The 22,773-nt window shown below is 47.5% G+C and overlaps 1 protein-coding gene across 2 annotated transcripts in view; it reads left to right on the top strand.

Moving 5' to 3' along the window:
• The window catches only part of LOC119435519 (cobalamin binding intrinsic factor-like), a 303,054-nt gene that overhangs the window by 278,262 nt on the left and 2,019 nt on the right, over positions 1-22,773 (top strand). The window lies entirely within an intron of this gene.

The raw sequence follows: 22,773 nt of genomic DNA on the forward strand, positions 1-22,773 counted from the left end.
CGAGAATCACAGTCTTTCTAACGGAACCCTCTATATTGTTCTAGAGCAGTTAACGACTGCGTACTCGATCTTTTGAGGCTTCCCAACCTCTGGGACCTCGTCCCAACGAATGGCGGCTGCTAGTAGACGCTCGCCGATGCCTGCACTGCATGGGCCAGGTAGCCGTCCCTTTCAAGTGTTTCACTAAGCGTCGCCCCCGGTCCATGAAATGCAACTATACGCTTTGTGAGGCTATACAGAGCAAGCTTGCCAGTATGTTGCGGCTTTTACCTCGCCGTCAATTGGTGGAGTCGTTGGTCGTTAACCACGCGTTCTCCAGGCAGTTATTGTTGCGATTGTTTGTTTGACAACCGGGGGCACTCCCTTGGTCGTAGGTTTCTACAACTACATAAAAATTTTATCATCATCATCAGCCTATACCTATGTCCACTGCAGGACGAAGGCCTCTCCCTGTGATCTGCAATTACCCCTGTTTGGCGCTAGCTGATTCCAATTTGCGCCTTCATCACCCCACCTAGTTTTCTGCCGTCCTCGACTGCGCTTCCCTTCTCTTGGTATCTATTCTGTAACTCTAATGGTCCACCGGTTATCCATCCTACGCATTACATGGCCTGCCCAGCTCCATTTCTTCCGCTTAATGTCACTTAGAATATCGACTATCCCTGTTTGCTCTCTGATCCACACCGTTGTCTTCCTGTCTCTTAACGTTAGGTCTAACATTTTTCGTTCCATCGCTCTTTGTGCGGTCCTTAACTTGTTCTCGAGCTTCTTTGTTAACCTCCAAGTTTCTGCTCCATATGTTAGCACCGGCAGAATGCAATGATTGTACACTTTTCTTTTCAATGACAGTGGTAAGCTCCCAGCCAGGATTTGGCAATGCCTGCCGTATGCACTCCAACCCCCCAATTTTTTTCTTCTGTGAATTTCTTTCTCATGATCAGAGTCCCATGTGAGTAATTGACCTAGATAAACGTACTCCTTTACATACTCTAGAGGCTGACTGGCTATCCGAAATTCTTGTTCCCTTGCCAGGCTATTGAACATTATGTTTGTCTTCTGTATATTAATCTTCAACCCCACTCTTACACTTTCTCGGTTAAGGTCCTCAATTATTTGTTGTAATTCGTCCCCGTTGTTGCTGAATAGGACAACGTCATCTGCAAACCAAAGGTTGCTGAGATATTCGCCGTTGATCCTCACTCCTGAGCCTTTATATTTATATTGCATTTTATATTGCACTATAAAATAGTTCCTCAGCGACCCAACGTTCACACCTAGAGGTGAATACAGTAATAGACCCTTTTCATGGTGATCCCGTGGGCGCCGCCATGTTTGATCACGGGGTGACGCGTGCATTGCTTGCCTAGCTGCATCTTAATTATTAATTATGGGGTTTTACGAGCCAAAACTATGATTTGATTATGAGGCACGCCGTAGTGGGGCACTCCGGAAAATTTGGACCATCTGGGGTTCTTTAATGTGCACTTAAATCTAAGTGCACGGGTGTTTTCGCATTTCGCACTTAGCTGCATCTGTTGCCTCCGTGTTCAGAATGGATGTGCATGACGCCCTGATGCGGCTCAGTAAACATCTGTTTCAATGGATATCGTAGACGGTGAATCGGTGAACGACACAAAGCTTCGGCCACAACTTCAGAGGACATGTAAGCGCTTTCGGAGCTCATTACGCCTTCCTCAAACGGTGCGAGCAGCGTATACGGTGCTTGTACCAGAAGCCGGGCTAGAAATGTATTCCAAGCTATTCAAACATTCCGCTTCTAAATAAAATTAGGATCAGTGTCTATGGCTCTTTCTTCTTTATTTGCCAATCGCTTTCAAGCAGCTGCTTGTCATGTTTTTGACTCAGTAACGTTCCTCAGTGTGGTAACTATCTGATTGTTTATTTTCTGCCATATCGCCCGTGGGTCTGCTCAGCCGTGGTGAACTTGTCCTTGCCGCACACAAAACTTGGAACGTTGGAGTTCTGTACTTTGTGATAGCTTGCAGCAACGTTCGCGTGCTGTCGGTGCAGGGCGTCACCCATGCTTCGGCGCATCGATTTAAGGGTGTGCCCCTTCACTTATTCTTGATACGTGGGCAGTAGACTGGGCGTAAGTTCCAATGTGAGTTGGAGTGAATGTGTCTAGGTGGCGTGTGAGAAACTTACTATGCAAGGAAGCGGCGTTACTCCCTTTGTCGCTGTGTAACGAGCGGTACTCACTCTTGCCGATGTTCCGGGGTTGCTTTCTTTGGAGGTTAGCGATACAACGCTGGTGAATTTATGCTCGAGGAAAACCGTGCATCGCGGAGGGCCGGCAACACAGGCAGTCCTTGTGTAACAGCGGTCCGTGAACTTGGCGACACAGATTAATTCCGTTCTTTAATATGCCAGTCACTATTTTTGCAGCCAACCACAACACACGTCTTCCTTCAACCGTCCCACATTTTGCAGCATGAATGGAGCACAGTGCGTTAGCGATCACCGAGTTGCATTTCCGACCGCGGATCGCACAGTAGCAGGGCAGAAGCGGTAATGGTTTCGCGTCCGTGCGCTTTCGAATAAGGCAACGTGCGGTGCGCCCCCGAAAGCGCTCGCTCCTCTAGAGCAAGCTACTCCGGAGAAGGGTCTATAGAGAGCCGCGGGGTTTATAAACGTTAGGAAAATGCCTATCGGTTCCTGACTTGTGCAGGGAAAGACCATTGCAACAAGCCTTTACAATGATAAAATAGCCACGAGCCTGCAGCTGTACTACTTTCCGTTGGGTTGCTTAACATCAGTAAAAAAGAAAAAAAAAAGAAATTGATGCTTGCCCATAGCTAATTGCTTCGTCTCCTAAACACGGCTTCTTACTCAAGAATATGATGTCGTGAGTGATCCCCGGTATGCTCCTGTGCATAGATGCAGGCTTTTGCATTGACCTGCAGACGTACCAATTATCCACGGCAAAGTTCTGGTTCAAGTTCTAGTTTTAGTGTCACTGGTTCGACTACTAAATCAGCACATTTCACCTTCAAAGCAGACGAAATTAGAAGAGGGAGAAAAATCAAATAAGAAAGGACTAAGTATATTAACCAGGCACACGTCTCCTTGCTTCTCTAAGAAAAATAGGATAAATGCTAGAACACTGATTGCTCAAGCATGTGAGAAGAAGGGCGCTGCTAAAATTCGATCGTACTCTTGCGCCCCCTTCTGGTATCTTCGCTGCTGCAAATGACTGGGTGCCGATGAGAGCCGAGCCCTAAACTTCCACAAGCCGCTTGCGGTGCTTTACCCATTGGCGACGCCAATGGCTCTCCTTCCGTCGAAGTTACTGCGCATTTCTCTTCATTCTCTTCAATATGAGTTTCAGCGGCAGCGACTGCTAATGCCGTCACCATAGCATCGCACATGGGGCAGCATCAAAATTAATGAGGGGACCATCGAGCCAGCAACACCCTTCTCACACATATCAATAGCATTAACACAAACGCACACAAGCACACACGCACCACACACACACGTACACACACACACACACACACTTCTAAAGATCGTTAGTTTTGATGGGCCCTTGTTCTGGAACTGCTGGGGCCTTCGTATTGGAATCATTCCCACTATTCAGCTTCTAGCGTTAGGCATAAATAAGTTTTCGTAATAGTCGACGCCTCGCCATTTCAAAACAAGCTTTGAAATTAAGTCATGACACTTTATGTATCAAACACTGCCGGCTGCATATGCAGGGTTGGTAAGGAGGATGCCGCTGAACGTCGGGATGTTCTCGTGTTCAGCACCATAACCTTTTCCAGATTTCCTTACATTACAACTGGGGTGCTATGCAGGATGCGCCGAGTTTCTCGTTCACCCGAGTTTGCTCGATGGCAGTCAGTGAACGAAGATAGCAAGGAATGTGCAATAACAGCAAGCAAAAAGAAATGTCGAGATAAAGCCGCGTATGACAACATGAGCGCACCCTGCGCGGCACAGTGCTGCCGGGCTTCAAGCGCAGAGGACTGCGCAACAAAACGCGCCAGCGCCGCGTATTGTTATCAACGTATTATCGCAATTTAGCAATACCGTCACTGTCCCGCTGTCTATCTGCACACTTGCCGTGATCCGCTTGCCACGCCTTTCTCGGGCGCATCAAGGGCGTGCCTCCTTTTTCGGGCATTATCTTTATATCCTCCGTCGAATGCGAACAGGGCACATGCGGTGCATTCTTGCACCTACACTTTCCCTCGATCGAATACGTTGAAATACAACAAATAAAATAACCAACATTTTACTTCTTAAAGTATCGGTTTTTTGCTTTGAATGCTGTAAGTTTGTGATGACAAACGGACATATAATGAATTATTAAATTTTGTACTTTTTTGCCGCGAGTGGCGACAGTGAGGCGAAAGCTTACAAGCGGATACATTCTAGAGGGTGACACGCACGAGGGAGTTCATGCGGTGAGCAGTCGCCAGGGGCGCTGCAGTGCTATGTTCGATAACGTCAGTCATGACAACGATCTGCCCATTCCCTGTCTAATAGGGGAATGGCAACGCAGCGCTGCGGCATGGCTGTTCACCGCAGGTGCTTCACTGCGGCGGCTATTAAGGCCGCCGCTTTACCAACTGAAACGACACTTCAGCCATAGAGACGGGAGCAACGGCTGTCGCTGCAAAATGGCTGTGCGGTATTCTGGGTCCGTAGTGACGCAGCACAATGAAAATGCACCAGTTTATCTGCGTGCGCGAAGTCTCCGCGATGCATTGCGAACACGAGCGTGCTGCCCAGCGACACAGTTCGTCGCTTGTCACCGCTTGCCCATTGAAGGTGCCTCCGTGCGCATGTGCGCAGAATTTGAGTGTGTTGTTCACTCCAATGTGCTTGCCGATTGCCTCTGCTGCTGGGTTAACAGCGATCGCAGATGGATATCGTAACGACAGCGCAGCAATCGCATTTTGGTGGGTGAGGGCTCTTGTGTGCAGTTAGGAAATTAGACTTCGAACGCAGGAAGGTGTTGCAATTGTTTAGTGTGCCGTGCTTGTGATGACAAAATGCCATTGTACTGGGTTTGTTTGTGCTGACCGCTGACCGTGTTTGCTGCACTATATCATTGACAGAGCAGCCATCTCAAATGACAGCTGCGATACGTTGTCGTTGGAAAACACTACGCACTGCTCAAGATCATCGTCCACCGCGGCGCATCGACGCCTTGCAAGCAGCTACAGTGACGTGCGGATAATTATTTGCTGTGCGCTACGTAGCCACAACGCAGGCAATGAACCGTGTTGTGGGGTCATCACAGCCCAAGAAGACATATGCATAAGGCAGCGAAAGTCGACGCTTTTTTTTATATATAGTGGTGCTGAGTACATCACCGATGACAGTGCGTTGTGCGTGTTTTATTTCGCCGGTCAAGATTGTTAATGCCTCTCAGTTCCGCACCACGTCGCTGTTGTCGAAAAATAAGTTGGGCGTGGCCCAACCGTGGTGGGCACGCACAAGAGTTACATGCCTCGCTCGGGGCGTGACCTATGGTTTTGATTAACAGGCGAACTCGTGCCAAACTCGTACATCGCGAAACCCCCTCGAGTTAAACTCGGGAGCATGGCGGCGGCAGCAGCAGCCTGTGTCATCGCATCCAGCGGCGGCAAGCGTCAATATGAGCATCTGGACCCGTTCAGCTACATGACCGACGTAGAGTTTCAGCGTCGTTTTTGCCTTTCCAAACGTCAGTGCGCTGGCTGTGTGACGAGTTAGGCGAACGCCCTTGTCTGCGGAGACTGCGTGGCGGGCATATTATGCTTTCCGAGCACAGACTGATGTGACTAGGCTGCGGAGGAAAAGTTCGTGCGATCGCTTCGGCTCTCTCCTGTTTCAAGCGCTGCTCGTCCACCGCGCCCTAGCCCCAGGCCAGGTCCGGCGTCCTCATCGGAGTACTGGGGCACCTTCGAGCACCTGGGGTTCAACCCGGGCCAACCAACCTACGTAGGCGAAGTGGTCACATTATATTGGAAGACTCAGAATGGAAGCCGGGCTGCCTTCCGATGCAACAGGTGCCGAAATCAGTTTTGGCAGTTACACGGTAAAGCTGCACTGCAGGTTCAGAGAGGCGAAGGACGTTACTTCGCCAACACGGACCGCCTCGGCCGTCCGAACGACCACCTCTCCAGGCGGCAAATGATTTGGCTCACGTACTGCGTGAGCAAAAGCGTAGACATATGGCTGTTGAAGGAGATGACCGGTGACTTGTTTCCTCTATAGGAGCACACCATCGCCGACAGGACGAACTACCCCCGTAAGGTCGCGAGGGACGAGCTGCTGGCGCGACCTCCACTTGGCACCCCGGGTAGATAGCGCAAATTGATGAGTGCCTTCTTCGCGGCGAGCAAAAGTATACAATCGAGGCCACCTAATGACGGGCGACAACTTTCCGCCAGCCGCCAAAATTACGGCGGTGTTAAAGTTGGGGGCCCATGGGTCTTCGACATGTTCTGCGCGACCAGAGGGGTGCTGCAACTTTCAAAGTCGACCGACGAAAGGCGGCGACGCTAGGCGCCATTATTGCAGCCAATGTTCAACCGGGGACCATTATTCATAGTGACGAATTGGCCGCATACAAATGTATCCCAAATTTAGTGGATGCTAACGGGGCTATTCCTCAATCCGCATTGGTAGACAGTCAACCAAAGCGTGAACTTTGTGGACCCCATCACGGGCGTTCACACGCAAAAAAAAAGAAAGTTATTGTCAAAAAGTGAAGCGCTCCCTCGTCAGCGATGGATACAGGGTAACTGCACAGATGCTGGAGTCCCACCTGGGATGCATGTGGTGGCAGTCAACATCCACGTGCGCTGCAAAGACCCTTTCTTGCGTTTGTTAGAAGCCACGGATCGCTCGGGCTAGCCACTACAAAGACTCTTTCCTGCGGTTGTTATAAGCCATCACTCGACGCTTGCCAGTATGGAGGTGTATCGCAAAGTAAAAGAAAATAAAGCGTAGTTTTCTGACCCTTGTATGTGTGCTTTCCGGCATTCCTGTGTGCTTACACGGTAAGCGCGCGGCAAACCACTTATGCGCTAGCCGACGCTCACTTCGTCTTGTAGCTGGATGCGCGCGCTACTCGCAGCTTTTCTTTAGCGCGAGCAACGAGCGATCTGTTAAAAGCCCAGTGTGAAAACCAGGCGCACACCAATCTCTGCTCGGACATGGGAGCCCAAGCACGTAGCGAGCCGCACCAATCCAATCTAGAGCAAAGGAGCAACGAGCGATCTGTTGGAAACCCAGTGAGAAAAGCAAGCGCACACCAATCGGTGCTCGGAAAGGCTAGAGCAAGCACGTATCGAGCCGTGCCAATCGAATCCAGAAGTAGCATAACGCGAAACGTATTTAAATACAAATTAGTCTAATACACATTCCGTGTACATCGTGGAAACATTAAAATGCTTACAACCCACGTTAATGTGACTAATATTATTGTACTAAATGAATTTATTTTATAACTTGCTTGTGCCTGTATTGCACCCGGTGGAACGACAAACAAGTGAACGAAGGCGCGACCATGCACCGACCGTATGATCACGTGAGCCCCAGTTTGTCGACCGCCCATATGGCAACGCCCAAGGGATAATAGCCACCCAGAGTGAATCTAGATTAACCAATGAAACTGGAGGCGTGCCGATGGACAAACTTCGTCTGGTTACCATTTGTTCTTTGATCTTGGGGCGTCGCCAGAGCTCGTGAAGATCCCGAGTTTCGCCAAACTCGGGGCATCCTGCATTGCACCCCTGCTCATGGATGCGGCATCGCTTCTTGAGACCCACGTGTTTAGGGTTGCTCCAACCTGCTGCTGTACCGAATGTCGCTGATAACAAAGTTTCGCAGCATTAGTAGCCGCAATTCGTGATTTTCATGAGGTGTCCCTCCTGTACTCGTTACGCGCCCCAAGCAGCAGCCCGTCTTAATGGACTGCATGGTTACGAAATTATAAACAGGCTGCCGTTCCTGTCAGGTAGAAAAGGACAGATAGTCGAGTTAATTGTGCTCCTAGAAACTTCACGGTCTAATTCTCAAGTGCGCCGTGTTACACGCGACGTAAACTACTTCTAGGAAGGGGGGTCACGACTGAAAGTGGCGCGATAACCTGTTTCTTTTACACACACACACACACACACACACACACACACACACATATATATATATATATATATATATATATATATATATATATATATATATATATATATCATAAAAAAGCCAACAAACAATGACACCAAGGACAACATAGGAAAAATTACTTGTACTTACTAATTGAATTAAAGAAATGATAAATTAATGCAAGTGAAAACGGATGAAAAAACAACTGCCCGCAGGTGGGGAACGAACCCACGTCTTCGCATTACGCGTGCGATGCTCTCACCAATGAGCTACCGCGGCGCCGTTTTCCCATCCACTTTCTGGGGCATTTATGTTTTACAACTAGAACTAATTAACCCTGGGAGTGTTACTATATATATATATATATATATATATATATATATATATATATATATATAGTAACTGGATTTTGCAATGGGCCATGCGTATTTAGTAAAATGAGAAGTACAACTTCGCGGTTATCTTAGGTTTATTTACCCAACAGTTTCGGTCGGTGGACCAACCTTTTTCAAGGGATACAGAAAATTCTTGAATTCCCTGTATCGTTTGAAAAAGGTCGGTAGCGGGTGAAACTGCCGGGTAAATAAACCTAAGATCACCGCGAAGTTGTGCTTCTCATGTTTCTATATATATACAACCTGTTCTGCTCTAATGCCCTATGCGTGCCCGCGATTCTGCAACCATCTTCCAAGTTCGAGCCTCATTAGTGATTTCACGCTGCAAGGACACAATGTGGTCTCGGTTTAGAGCTCTCACTGTACTACAGCGCATTAGTCATACTCGTAGATTCATCTCCGCTTCTGTGCCAAAGTCGCGGCACTCGGGCACGCGTGTCGAAAGTCCACGCTCGTCAAGAACACCGCGGGCGCTACACTTTTCCCGGGATTCGAGCGTGCGCCGAAACCTTTCGCGCCAGCCAGGCATGACAACACGCATGATGCGCGAGCTCTTCGTGAGCGAGAATTGCAAAACTTACGCACTCCCTTTAAAGTTCCGGCGCAGCAGTGTCGGAGGCACGCTGCTTGCTTGCTAGCAGACGTTAACTCTACGATAAAAAAACAGGGGGTGAGAGAAACCAGAAGGACAGCAGTGAAAGCGCACAGCGTGAAAAGAGTCTGCACTCTGGCGAGCATTGCTGTCTGACTGCTATGAAGATGGATACGCCGTGTCAAAATTCCTGGGTACGTCGCAGAATAACGCCTGCCATATTGCTTTCTTTCGTCCCATTCCTCTCTCTTGGACAAGGCGTTTTTTTTTTCTTGCTCTTTTGCGTTTGGTCAGCTGCTTCTCACATTACTCATACTTCCACTCGAAGAAACCATTTTCGACACGTTGGCACTGCCCCAAGAGCAGTGAGGAAGTTGTGCTATAGGACGAAAACGAAAGACGCATGTTTCGTGCCACACACTATACCAGAAAAGAGGAAAACGGTTAGAGTCGCTACCCATGAGCTGCGGTCTTAAAAACTGCGATCTGCTTCTCGACAGTGATATTGTCACATTGTAGTGATGGTGAAGAACACAGTATAGCAAAACTCTGAGTCAAGAAACTAGCTTTTTTTTTTTTATTGGGTGCACCAGTGCCCACAAAAGCAAGTGACACTCGAAGCACAACGATAGCGGCGAGCACAGTCGCCGATCGTCGAAAATCTCATCAGCGGGTCAAGCACGTCGGCTTTTCTACATGACTCGTCGAAGGTGCCCGCGTGCCTTCCAGAAAGTATTACACAATTCGCGTCGCGCATACAATCAGATTACACAAGGGTCGGTGACAACAGACAACGGATTGAACTATCGATAACATTGGATATACTTCCGATACATGAAGGCGTGTCTTGCGCCGACCGATTACGTTTAACATTTGTTAGACGGTGAAAAGCGGCCCCCGGAGACAGATAAACAAGTACACGTGTCAATATCGAAATTTCGATGACCCCATAAATTGGTTCTGCGGTGGCAGCGCTCGCAACGACTAGTGCTTTCCCAATTTTAACGAGCTCAAATAAGTGCGCAAGTTAGGATCGAGATTATTAATGAAGCACGTTTCTCTTCCGCTTCGAATACATCCTGACGCAAAGCCCAGTAGAAACAAGAACCCTTTCTTCAGGATCGTCTTGTTGCTTGCCTCATAATCAGATCGTGGTTTTGGCACGTAAAACTCCAGAATTTAATTAGTTCAGAATTGTCTGGTTATCACTCGATTCTCACCTTCGGTGCAGACAAGAGAAATACTATTTTTTTTTTTTTTTTTTTACTGTGCACCGTGAATGCAACAAGACCCACACAATCCCTTTCAAAACAAATTCTGTCTGCTAGAAATTCAGTTTTCTCAGCACCTCTTTTACATTTAGCACGATATTAATAGATTAGCACAAGAAAACGTCGGAATTTTACACTTTTAAACGAATCTTTATAGGCTCACAAGTTTCTGTGGTGGTGGTGGTGGTGGTGGGTCACGCTAAAATGTGGGCCGATCCTGGGGATAGTGCATAAAGGGCCCAAGCTCAATGGCACATACCAGGGACAAAAAAGGAGAGAAAGAGAGAGCGAAAGAAACAGAAAGAAAGAGAGAGAGAGATAGAGAAAGGAGAGAAAGAAGGAGAAAGAAAGAGAGAAAGTGAGAGAGAGAATGAGAGAGAGAATGAGAGAAAGAGAGAACGGGAGAAAGAAAGAGAGAAAGAAGGAAAATCACCAGCCCTTCCCCTGTCGAGAAAACGGGTAAGCAAAGGTTGTCACCCGCCGCAGTGGCTCAGTCGGCGGCCGCATTTCAATGGAGGCGAAATGCAATAACGCCCATGTGCTTGCGTTGTAGTGCACGTTAAAGAACACCAGGTGGTCAAAATTAATCCGGAGCCCTCCACTACAGCGTGCCTCATAATCAGAACAGGTTTTGGCACGTAAAACCCCGGAAAGAAAAGAAGCAAAGGTTGTCGTGTGTGTACTTGACCTACCACTTTCCCTTCCCTTCCCTACTACTTTTCGTTCACTTTCCTTCTACTTTTGTTTCCCTCTCGTGAAACGTTTCCTTCCGTTGCGTTGTACGTTTCCTTCCCTGGACGCATACATTTTTAATAAACGTTTATGTTTTATAACCGTGATGCTTCGTGAACTTTACGTTACCCTGACGAAGGTGAGATACACACACGACAAGCTTCGCTTACCCCCATTTTCTCGACAGGTGAAGGGCTGGTGTTTTTGTGTTCCCTTGCTTCGGTTTCTGAGGCGTGCTTCCGTGGGCGACCACGTTTCCCAGCTGCCGCTGAGGTAGACGCTTCGGAGAGCACCCCAGTAGACACAGAACCGATGAAATCCGAAGAGCAAGTGACACGTGGGAGGCAGTGACGGAAGCAGTGACGTGACGTGTGCAATGACGCACGCACCAGGCACAACTTTAGTCCATTAATTGGCTTTGTTTACAAAAATCTGCCTGACAAATTTGACGCCAGTCCGATCATTTTTGACGTGTTTTCACTCGTAGCGCCGTCGGCCATTTTGGGTAGCACTTTTTGGTCACGCCGCCGACGACAGCGCCAGATTTTCGCCTAATAGGGCATATAATGCTTTCGCATAAAAAAAAAAAGCACGCTGTACATTGCCACATACTGGCTCCACCAGGAAGCACTCAGCGTGTATTTTCCAGCACCTTTTCGTCTTCTTTTTTTTATCACACTGGGCTCATAATAACCGATTTGTCAGCTCAAGTCTAATCAGTAGTGTCCTAAAATGTACGCCATGTGTTATGAAGGCATTATTCTTGTTAGTACTCGGATTATAAGGTGATATCCTGGCGTGCAGAATTGTGTAGGCGTAGGCATGCAAGGTGCTTCTTCTAAACTTGTTCTTGTGTTTATTTGTTGTTGTTTTTTTGCTTTATTTTTATTTTCGTTAACATAGAACGACCTGAGTAGAGCGCATGCAGTTCCTAAATGGAATTTTCAGCTAGTCACTCCGAAAATGTGCGCCGGAGCCCCAGGCATATTCGAAGCAGTTCTCGGCAGAAGCCCGAAACAAGCGCTCTTAAGCTTGTCAGAGTAATTAAAACGCCGGACACAGTAGGAATGGCAAGCATGGCCACTCGTTCCCATTTCGAAACCGTTCGCGCCGCGCGAACAAGCCGATGGCCTCCCAGTTCGAGGGATTATTTCAAACAGCCAGACATGAAGCTGCATTACAGTACACTCCCAAGCTCTCGCAAATGATCAGCTAGGAAAACGTATTGATAGAAAAGGTTTTCATCAAAAATCTGCCTCTAGAGCGCTCCAGTAAATCGTACGGCACAAAGAAATATTGTATACTGTCTAAAACCACGTTCCGAGATGAAGCAAATTGGTCGTGCGGAAAAAAAGAATACAAAGGAATAGTGTGTTTAAAAATCAGAAAATTATGTTGAAGTAAATTATTCAAGCAGGCAAGTGCTTCTGTCGAAAGCGCCCTTAGACAAGGGTCGATCACGAAAAAGCAAGCGCTAATACGAACACTCAATCTTACGTTCATATGCGCATTAAAAGCCGTAACAATAAGCTTGCAGCATTACGGTTGAATGAAAAATGCCAGACTAGCGTGAGCCTCTATTTATTTTTTTATTTTTTTCAATCCTGCGGTCTTACGGGCCAAAACGGCGACATGATTATGAGGCACGCCGTAGTGGGGGACTCGGGATTAATTTTGAACACCTAGAGTTCCTTACTGTGAAGCCAATGCACGGTACACAACTGTTTTTGCATTTTGGCCCACTCGAAATGCGGCGGCCGCGGCCGGAACTTGATGCTGCGCCCTCGGGCTTAGCAGCGCATTGCCGTAGCCACTACGCCATGCATGGCGGGTGCGCGCGTCTCTAATGAGCACTCAACAGATGCCCACTTGCTGGTTGTTGGAATGTGACTGCTGGGAACGTGGTCCACGTGACGAGGCCTTTACAGTGTCCTCGTCAACGTGGAGTAAATAAATGTGTCGTCGGTCTAACGATCAATGACATATTTTACCTAATTGTATGCTCTCATCAAGTTGGGATTCGCACTAATAAGTTTTGAGATAAAAACGAACGAAACAGAAAATTGACGCACGTACGACCTGCATTACTCACCGAGCCTAAAAAACAGTTGACAGATGGCTTGCATGCAAAGAGTTAGAGTAACATTAAAAAAAAATATATATATATAAGCGAACGTTATTTCGCATTGCGTGCTCGCGTAATTAAGAACAGAGAGAGAGACAGAAGAAAGGGGAAAGGCAGGGAGGTTAACCAGAGGGGAAGATCCAGTTTGCTACTATACGCAATATCTCAGCGTTATTGTGATTGATAGATTTGTGTACCATAAATAACGCCAAACCCGAGGGCAGAGGCGACGTAAACTTGAAATTTGCGCACTTCACCCCCGTGCTTCCGTAAATTTTGTCTGAGTCTAGTTAATGTTGTGAAACAAAACTGAGTCCACGTCGCACTCAAAAATAAATTAAAAATCCACTTGTCCACCTTCGTGGGCTTTTTCTGCGAAAGAAGGACGCAAATAGACGAAGCGTTCGTGGCATCGCTGCCGCCGAGATTTTGGGCGCGACATTTCAATTTCCATTGGAGAATATTTACGCGTGAGATGCGTCAATAATAATAGCAGAAAAAAATCTTAAAATTAAGACTACCGGACGCTCGCCTGGTCGACCTCCCTGCCTTTCTTCTCTTTGCTTTCTCTCTCTCTCTCTCTCTCTCTCTCTCTCTCTTGCAATGATCAAATAAAACTACGGCATTTCTTAAAGCTCCACCCCAAAAATTACTCCAAGTGCGATTAGAATTTGTGTGCGAATTCGTTTGAGACATAGTAGACAATAATTCTACGGATAGATTCAGTAGCGCATAATATATGCCGCACTTTATTTGGAGTTCCTCTCGTTGCGAGGGCGCTTATACCCTTCACTGTTATGCGCCTTTTGCGGTGCTCTCCTTCCACAGCACCCAAGGTACGCATCGGTGCTTCAGTACCTGCACCACCAAAGTTTACAAATCCTGGCCACTAAAGTAATATAAAAAAATCATGGCACATGGATTTTTTTTTTTTTTGCCATATAGTTTCCTACAATGATTACTAGAGAGAACTGTGGCGCTAGTGTGTGCGATAGCTGCAAGCAGGGTGGTTCAGCCTGCATCGGAATGATGGTTACTAGTACATGGATTTCCCCTAAACTTTGTCCTTCTGGCTTTAAGCAGCTGCGTGATTCTACAAACTGATAACTTTAAAGAAAGTCTGCAGTATAAGTCATTAAGTAAAGATTAGTAAAATTGTCCGGCAGCTGCAGGATTCGAAGACAGGGCCTAAAAGCACCGAAGCTCGATATTGAAACCATTTAGGCCACGCATGTATGCGCCGACAACCGGCATAGAACAAACACCCTTAAGAATTTCTTCGGGACGAGCCAGCGTGTTGACAGGCTTGGAGTGTAACGATTTGGCCACCTCGACAGGCGGACCACTGCAATTAGTAGCGATTATGTGTGTTCGCAGAATTTGATTGCCTTCTGCATTTAGAAAAGTATAGATTGCTTTGAAACTGAGGCCAATGAAGGCAGAGAAAGCATAGTAAACAAAGGCTGAAGAACGTCTGAAGCTACAAGCACGAAGATGGGACAAATCCATATAATAGTAATCACTGCCACGGATTCCCATGGTGACTGGGCGATCGCAGCGCCTGAGTTCCCTGCTAGCAATTATTGTAGGAAACTGCATTTTTTTACAGCAACGTAATGTGTCGCTACGAAGCCTTCCTTGTCTTCTGATGCGACCGTGATATCAGCTGCAAGCAACTCTTTCTCGCGATTAAGATTACTAAGGTGTACCGAGGGGCTCTATATTTTTTTTTGTTAGAACCACATGCAGCATACAGAAAATGAAGCCAGGGAAAGCGACGGAGGAAATTAACTGCCATTTTAAATTGAAATGTAGAAGTGATAAGGAAAACGCAAGCGAATGTGAATGGAAATGCAACCTCTCGCAGGTGGGAGCCGAACACACATCTTCCGCCTCAGGCGTACGATGCTCCACCATCGAACTATCGCGGCGGCCGTCCTCCCATGAACTTCTTTGGAGATTTATGTATGTGTACTAGATCTGGCTTTAGGAGTGTGAGCCAGCGCTACTCACGGCCATGGCGGCTGCTCTGGAACATTCTTTCTGCCGCGGGCGTGACCTAGAACACGAGCCTGATAACAGGCAAATGGCCAACAAACCCTCGTATGGTAACTCATGGCATATTTCATGCGTGACAGCTTGCATGTTGATGCATGCTACACGCCTCCTGTACGTTTGTGCGCGAACGCGTCAATGCGTGTGTGTATGCATACGTTGCTCCCGAGTCTGTGCACCGGTCGTCAAACCAGGTTTCTCCACTATAACCGTCTTTTTGGGGCGAAGCCCACTTTAGTAATTCCTAATGGACGATGCGTTGAGCGCGAAGATGTTGAAGAGATCGACGTGGGCAGATTTGGCGACAAACCCGCCATGTCGTGAACAGAGTTGGTACCCGTTCAAGAGCGCCTTCTGTCGACCGCTGGTTCTGTAATTAGTGATGCATTCCAAAAACTTCCAGCGTCTGGCGCTGACTTCGGCCACATCAAGACCAGAATCGCTTGCGCCTGCAGCTTGTAACATCCATCAAGCAGGATCTGAAATTGAGCGTGACTTGCAAATCCAGGAAGGAAGTGCCGCTAGGAGCTCTAATAGCTGAATACAAATTAATATAAGCTGCGCGATAGGCGCATGGGCCGAATGTATGATACGCGTTAGAAAGCGGCTATGGTGGAGCCTGCAACAAGTATCACTGTCGGGATTCTCTCACTGTCTTGGAAACAACGCTTACTGATGGTGCGTGGATGCTCTCTGGCGAGCCCTGCTGTGCTTGTGTGTGGATTACACTATATCCCTCCTCGTTAGTCCAGAGTCAAGATGTCTTTGTTTACACATAGAGAGGAAGAGAAAAAAAACTTTATTTTGATGGGGCTTGGAGGGGGGTGGATCCGCGTTGTGGGTGCAGCCTTCAGTCCAGGGCCCCAGCGGAGGTGGCAGCATTTTCGGCTCTGGCGATCAGCTTTCGATGATCCTCCACTGCCGAGCTGGTCAGCACCATCTCCCACTGCTCATGCGTTTCGTTTCGGTTGGGGGAGTTATTAGCGAATATTTTGCAGGCCCATGTGGTATGGCATAGGGTAGCTCGCTCTATACAGAAAGGACAAAGGGGTTGATAAAGCATGGGTACATCGCGTGTAGGAGCGTGAAGTGAGGATAGGTGTTGGTCTGGAGTTGCCTCCAGGCCGTGGTTTCAGCTCTGGTAAGGGATTGTTGCGGTGGCAGCATCGTCCTTGTCGAAATGCGGTAGTGCTGAAGTATTTCATTGTAATATATCTAGTGCTTCTGCACTGGGGTCTTCTGGCGTCTCTTGCAGTGCCCGGTTGCAGGGACTCGGGCCATCGTGTGTGCCCGATGGTTTCCACTGACGGCTTCATGTCCTGGTGCCCAGATTATCATGGTGCGGGGTATTTTGTTGAAGCGGTTGAGGATATCGCAGGCTACTTTATGCAGGTGGCCGCTCGCGTAGACTCGACATGCTGATTGACAATCTGTAAGAACATATATTTCCTCATCCTGTGTCGATGCCGATACGGCGAGGGAAATGGCGGCCTCTTCTGCTGCGGCGACATTGTCCGTACGAACGGAGGCTGATTCCAGTTACTCCTGTCTCTGTCTTCGCCGCATCTTGACCGCATACTTGGCCGCATCGGTCCACAGCTGTGGATAGAGTGCCGTATCCTCTTTCTATTGCTTTGGCTCGTGCTTTTCTCCGGCCCAAGTGATATTACGTGTACATGTTATGCTCAATAGGGGTCACCGTTATTTGCTTATGTAGGGACTTGAGGAGTGCTTCTTGACTGTTGGTTGTCGCCATGGGGTATTGCAATTTTCGTAGAGTTGTTCAGCCTGCTCTAGTGAGGCTGAGGCGTGTGATTTGCGCATGTCGGTGTGCTTCAATTAGTTCGTTTAAGGTATTGTGGATGCCCAGGGATAGAAGTTTTGTTGTTCTCGTGCCTGGAGGAAGGCCGAAGGCTTGTTCCTACGTTTTCCGTAGTGATACGTTTATTTGGGCGCTTTCTGTCCATGTTAGGTTGAGGTACCGCGAAGTGCTCCAGGTTGTATCGTATTGCCACAGTGTATTGACGGTGAAGAACCAAAACACCACCAAAAGTGGAAATTAAGAACGTAACTCTTTATTACGCGAACTTGTGTTCAGAAAAACAAGCAGCATGCAAATCACAACGATAGCGTCGAGCATGGTTGTCAATCGTCGTATGCAATCTCACGGCTCAAGTATGTCCGGTATATACCTTGACAAAAATCATAGATGACATTCAACGGCATCTAAAAAGAGAGTCTACTGAGGGCAACAAAAACTGAGAAGACCCACCGTGGTGACGTAGTGGCTTTGGCGTTGCGCTGCTAAGCCCGAGGGCGCGGGTTCAAATCCCTGTCGAGCCGGCCACAATTCGATAGGGTCGAAATACAAGAACGCGCGTGTACCGTGCATCGGGCACACGTCGAAGGGCCTCAGCTGGTCACAATTATTCCGGAGTCTCCCACTACGGTGTGACTCACAATCATAGCGTGGTTTTTGCATGTAGAACCTTAGAATTTAATTTTTTTTTATTACTGAGAAGAAACGCCACTAAATTCTTATAACGATTTTTTTTCAACGAATTCTGAAAGCTGTCGAAAGCAATCGATGAGGCTCGTGTAGCTTTGAAAACTCAAAGCACTGTTCGCATTCGAAGGTCAATCTGATTAAACACGCCTTATCGCCACTGAATTAATGACAACCATCACGAGGGAGAGACACAGAACAAAGGGGAAATGCAGGGAGGTTAACCAGAAGGGAGAATCCGGTTTGCTACCCTGCACTGGGGAGAGAGGGGAGGGGGAGATAAAGAGATAGGAAAGTAGAGAGAAAGAAAAAAAGAAAGGGAGCTCAGACGGTCACTATCACCGCCTACTATCACTACCCAGTAGCACTTGTAACATTACAAACATCAGTTAAGGGTGCAGCCACTTGTGCCGGTTTGTCGAACGTAAATACTGCAACAGTGCCCTCGTCGCCCTCCGCTGCGACGGCTTGTGAATTCGGCATTCTAAAATGACTTCCTCTGTTAACGGTCTTCGATCAAAGCGCGCTATCGCGATTGCGGGCGATCATCTCTTGCAAATTGTAGCGAGGACAGTCACACAGAAAGTGTTGAAGCCACAGTCATCTCACGAGGCGTTGTCGGCCCATCCAATTTGGAAAGCAAAATACATTGTATAGCCACTCCTAGCCATATTCGACAAAGTTCGGTAGTCTCGCTTCGGCAGAGTCCAGTTGGGATTCGAAGGCGGAGAGAAGAGTGCAGGTGGTGCAGCCGGTTGCCTTGAAAACTTGGGGTGTCCCACATAGAGAACCTGATATATCGTGCAAGCCCTCCAAGTTTTCTAGCGGCATCTGTTTTTGATAACGGTATCGACTCCTCTTTTGCTACCTTGATGAGCCGACCGAGCAGCGTTATCGGCATGTTCGTTACCTATGACCCCGCCGTGACCCGGAGGCCACTCAAATGTCACGTGATGTCCTGTCTAAGCCAAGGTATGGATTAGATCGCTAATCTCGAATACCAGTTTTTCGTGTGGTCCGCGCTGCAGGGCTGATAGTAAAGACTGCAGTGCTGCCTTGGAGTCGCTGAATATTGACCTTCTTCGAGGTTGTTCTTGGTTGACGAGACGAAGTCCAGTGCGATGAGCTACAAGTTCCGCAGCCGTCGATGTCGTTGAGTGGCACGTCTTGAAACTAATGGTGGTGGCTCTCGCTGGGAAAACCACGGCTCCAGAGGAACACTGGATAGCTGCTGATCCATTAGTGTAAATATGTACGTGGTCGGCGTACCTCTGATGCAAAAGGAGGAGAAATAGGTGTTTAAGAGCAGGAGGTGAGAGCTCAGAATTTTTCCTGATGCCTGGTGCGATGAGATGCACTGCAGGTCGAACCAAACACCATCGGGAGAAATCGATGGCTTAGTTGCGGGGTTAAGACCTGATGGAAGGCTGGTTTAATAATCAGAAATCGTATCACGACATGATGCCTGCTACCTTTCTGAGAGTAGTGTTGCAAGATGATGAGAACGGGCTCGGGCAAAGTGCCTAATCTGCTCTCTCAGCACCTCCACCGCAATGTGAGTTCGTATTCGTTGGTTCCGCGCGCAAACAGCGGCGAGTGCCGCTGTTTACACGCACTTTGCCAAACCAACACAAGCTCTGAGAGTCCGAGCTTGAACAGCATGTAGAGCACGGATACCTGTCCTGCAAGTGTTGGTCAGTGCGGGCAAACTGTATTTCAGAAATCCTAGAAAACATGCCCCGTACAATTCCGTCATCACATGCACCGACATTCCCCAAGTTTTTCCCCCCAGAAACTTGCAAAGCTAGAAAATTGCGTCAGGCACTGTTTTAATTAGGTCACGTGCGGGCTCTATGGGAGATCTCTATCAATGATTATGAGAAGAAATATGTGAGTATTTTCATAAGAAATGATCTGACCGTTCATAGAGAAAGCGTAGGGTGTCATTGGTTGGCGAGTGAATGCCGCCAGCGCACATTTGTCTGATGAGATTGCGAGACCTTGGTAGCGGAGGTACACCGCTGTCAGAGTATAAGCTTACTGAAGCCTTGCACGTATCTGACGACCTCTCATACCCGAAGTCTATACACAGACGTGGTCTGCACACATTGTTGTCTTGATCGCTGCTGCCAGATGTTGAACGAGCCCAATGAGTGTGAGGTTGAAGAGGGTGGGGCTTAGTATTCCACCTTGAGTGATAACCCGATAACCAGCGACAGTTTTGGTAAAGGGGTCTTCAGCAAAAAAGTAAAGCCAGGTCGAATGGCAGTATATATGCGTCATCACGTGCCCTTTCATTCTCAATAGACTCACGGCACGCCCGTTATTTTTGTGTGACCACTGCGTGCTTTCAGTATCACTTTTCAATTTCCAATTTCACGGTATTTCCACGGTATTTCCAATTTTCACGGTTCAGACATGCAAAAATCTAAAAACTTTTGAAGACAATGTCTTTTCGGCGACATTTGACCAACTTGGGCTTCGTGGGATCTGGGTATCTGGGTCAAAATAAAGCGATTTGAGGCCTTCTAGTGCATGTACGACAACAAAAAATGCGTAAAGCTATGTAAACAACACTAATAATGCCTAAACAGCGCAACAAAGTCGACATTAAAGCCAGGTGCGCTCGTTCAAACTGCACGCACCTAAAACCTGGCTTTATTCAACCAAAAATACGGGCCGATCCCGCAGATAGTGCAGTCTAAAAAAATGTGGGTTGGTTGAAGGTACTGCAGTCTAAACAACAAACCAGATGGTACACTAATGCGCCCAAGAAGACCTTGTCGTTCTTCGATGTCAACTGCTGACGACTCGCGTTTATTAATGTATAAACAACACATTCGCGATATTTTTTTTTTTCACATAGGTCATCTGTGAGGTGCATTGCTGAGCTGCTTAGTGATGAGCCGAGCCACAATGATTTGCTAATGTTTGAACCATAGGAACTAATAAAAGACAGCTTAAAACAATAATAAATAAGGAGGTTTAAATATCGGCGATTTAAAAGAAGGAAAGCTCTCGTGCGCAGAAATTTCTGTGCACGCCAAGATAGTTGAAAGCAACACGCGGCGTCCTACGGACGTCTGCTACCGAAGGTAAAGTATGAAGACGTAAAGCATGAATGAATATGCTTGTACTATCAATACAGTGAACCGTCTCACACTCGCCATCGTGTGAGCTATGTGGTTTCAGAAATTTCAGAAGTACTGATAGCACCGCGAGCTGTCAGTCGACGAGAAAACAATCGACGCATAATATCACATAATAACCAGCTCTATGCTCTTTTGCTCTGTCCCTGGATTTTCTGCGTACATTTGTGTCTGGATCACTTGTGATCTGAGAATGCTTTCCCGTTCAACGCGCAGGCAAATGAGAGCCTAAATTTAAATGCGATGCCAGATGTTCGATATTATGTGAGAAGTAGGTAATTTCGGAAGCCGCATTACATTACGCGCTTTATTTAATAAGAACATAATTGTTTTACAAGCCTAGGAATAATGATTCCCGCCTGTACTGTACTACCCTTCGTCCTTCTGAAGATAGCGGCGCCACAAAGCAAAAAGAAAAGATTGAGAGAGAGAGACCATTACTTCTTTCACGAGCGGCCGTTTGTTTAACCTGTTTGCGGCATGCTTGCGGCGTGGCCGTTCTCTTGCGGGCTCGGCAAGCGCATTTCGCGTGGGGAGCTGCGTGCTGTAAACGACGCGCAATTTGTACCTCATGGCGCACCACGATCCGTTATCGCCGCCGTAATCGTTGCGATCATCATCACCATCACAGCAGGCACGCAAATCACCTGACGGCCGATTTTTGGCAAGTGGGCAGCAAGCGCCGAAACTATACCACGTGCGGCAACGCGAGAACCGTTATTATTCATTATGAAAGTTCTCTCTCCCCCTCTCTCTCTAATGCGTGCTTGCATGCGGCTGCTCCTCCGCGTGCGGCGCCTTCTGTCTGCTTGAAATTTGACGCCATCCGCGCGACACATGCAAGCCATACTTGACGCCAGTCCTCATCCCCTCATCGAAAGCGAAAGCGAGAAGTGCCGTGCAAGGCCAGCTATTCCGAGAGATTCACTAAATTCATCAAGAGAGTTGTCTTTTCTTTCGTCTTTGTTGTTTCTTTATTTGTTTGTTATTTAAACTTCTGTTTCTCTGCTGGCAGCTCATAGACCTTCAGACCTTGGATCTTTTCTGGGGAGGTGGGGGAACAAATGGAAGCTGAGAAACTGTTGGCATCACAGGTGCCAGACGTAACATCTCTTCGTTCCTAAGTCTATTACTTCTTGGTTAAAACATGCATTCATTCTTACACAACTGCATTAATTAATTCATTCATTCATTCATTCATTCATTCATAGCGACAGTAAAGCAGGGGATTGTGACAGAAGGGCATTATGAAATGACAATAAGTGGTTTACAACAGTACCGATCACAGCACGCGCCGCCTTGTCAACATTTTCGGAGCCACTCGCGAGTGCTAATAATAGTCGTCAGCGACCCCGGAAACGAAACTCCTGCAGCAATCCCAGCGATGCAAAGCTCTTGACTCTGTAAATTGCCTCCCTCGTTCTCTGCATTTTTGGAACGGAGAATATTAAAAAGAAAGACGACAGGCTGCTTGGAAACAGCTCTGGATGCGTACGCAGAGGCTTTGAAAGTTTCGGCTAAGAATTCACATAACGAATAGAGTAACTAACCTCGATCATAAAGAAATTTAACAGCAGCGCATTTCGAGAAACATATACGAGAAGGATTTTCCACGAATGTGAATAAATATTCCAACAGTTAATTACAGCAGAGCTCATTAGCCGTACTCAAACCCCCAAAAGAGCACTTAGGCAGGTTTGCCTCGATTGATACAATAGAATAGGGCTGAGCTTCCATCTGTCACATGCTACATATATGTCGTAACTCACTGCATACAGCTCTGATTACCGCCGTCCTGACAAAAGCTGATTAAGGAAAGAACGA

Source organism: Dermacentor silvarum, chromosome 1, assembly GCF_013339745.2.
Source record: "Dermacentor silvarum isolate Dsil-2018 chromosome 1, BIME_Dsil_1.4, whole genome shotgun sequence".
Taxonomy (NCBI): domain Eukaryota; kingdom Metazoa; phylum Arthropoda; class Arachnida; order Ixodida; family Ixodidae; genus Dermacentor; species Dermacentor silvarum.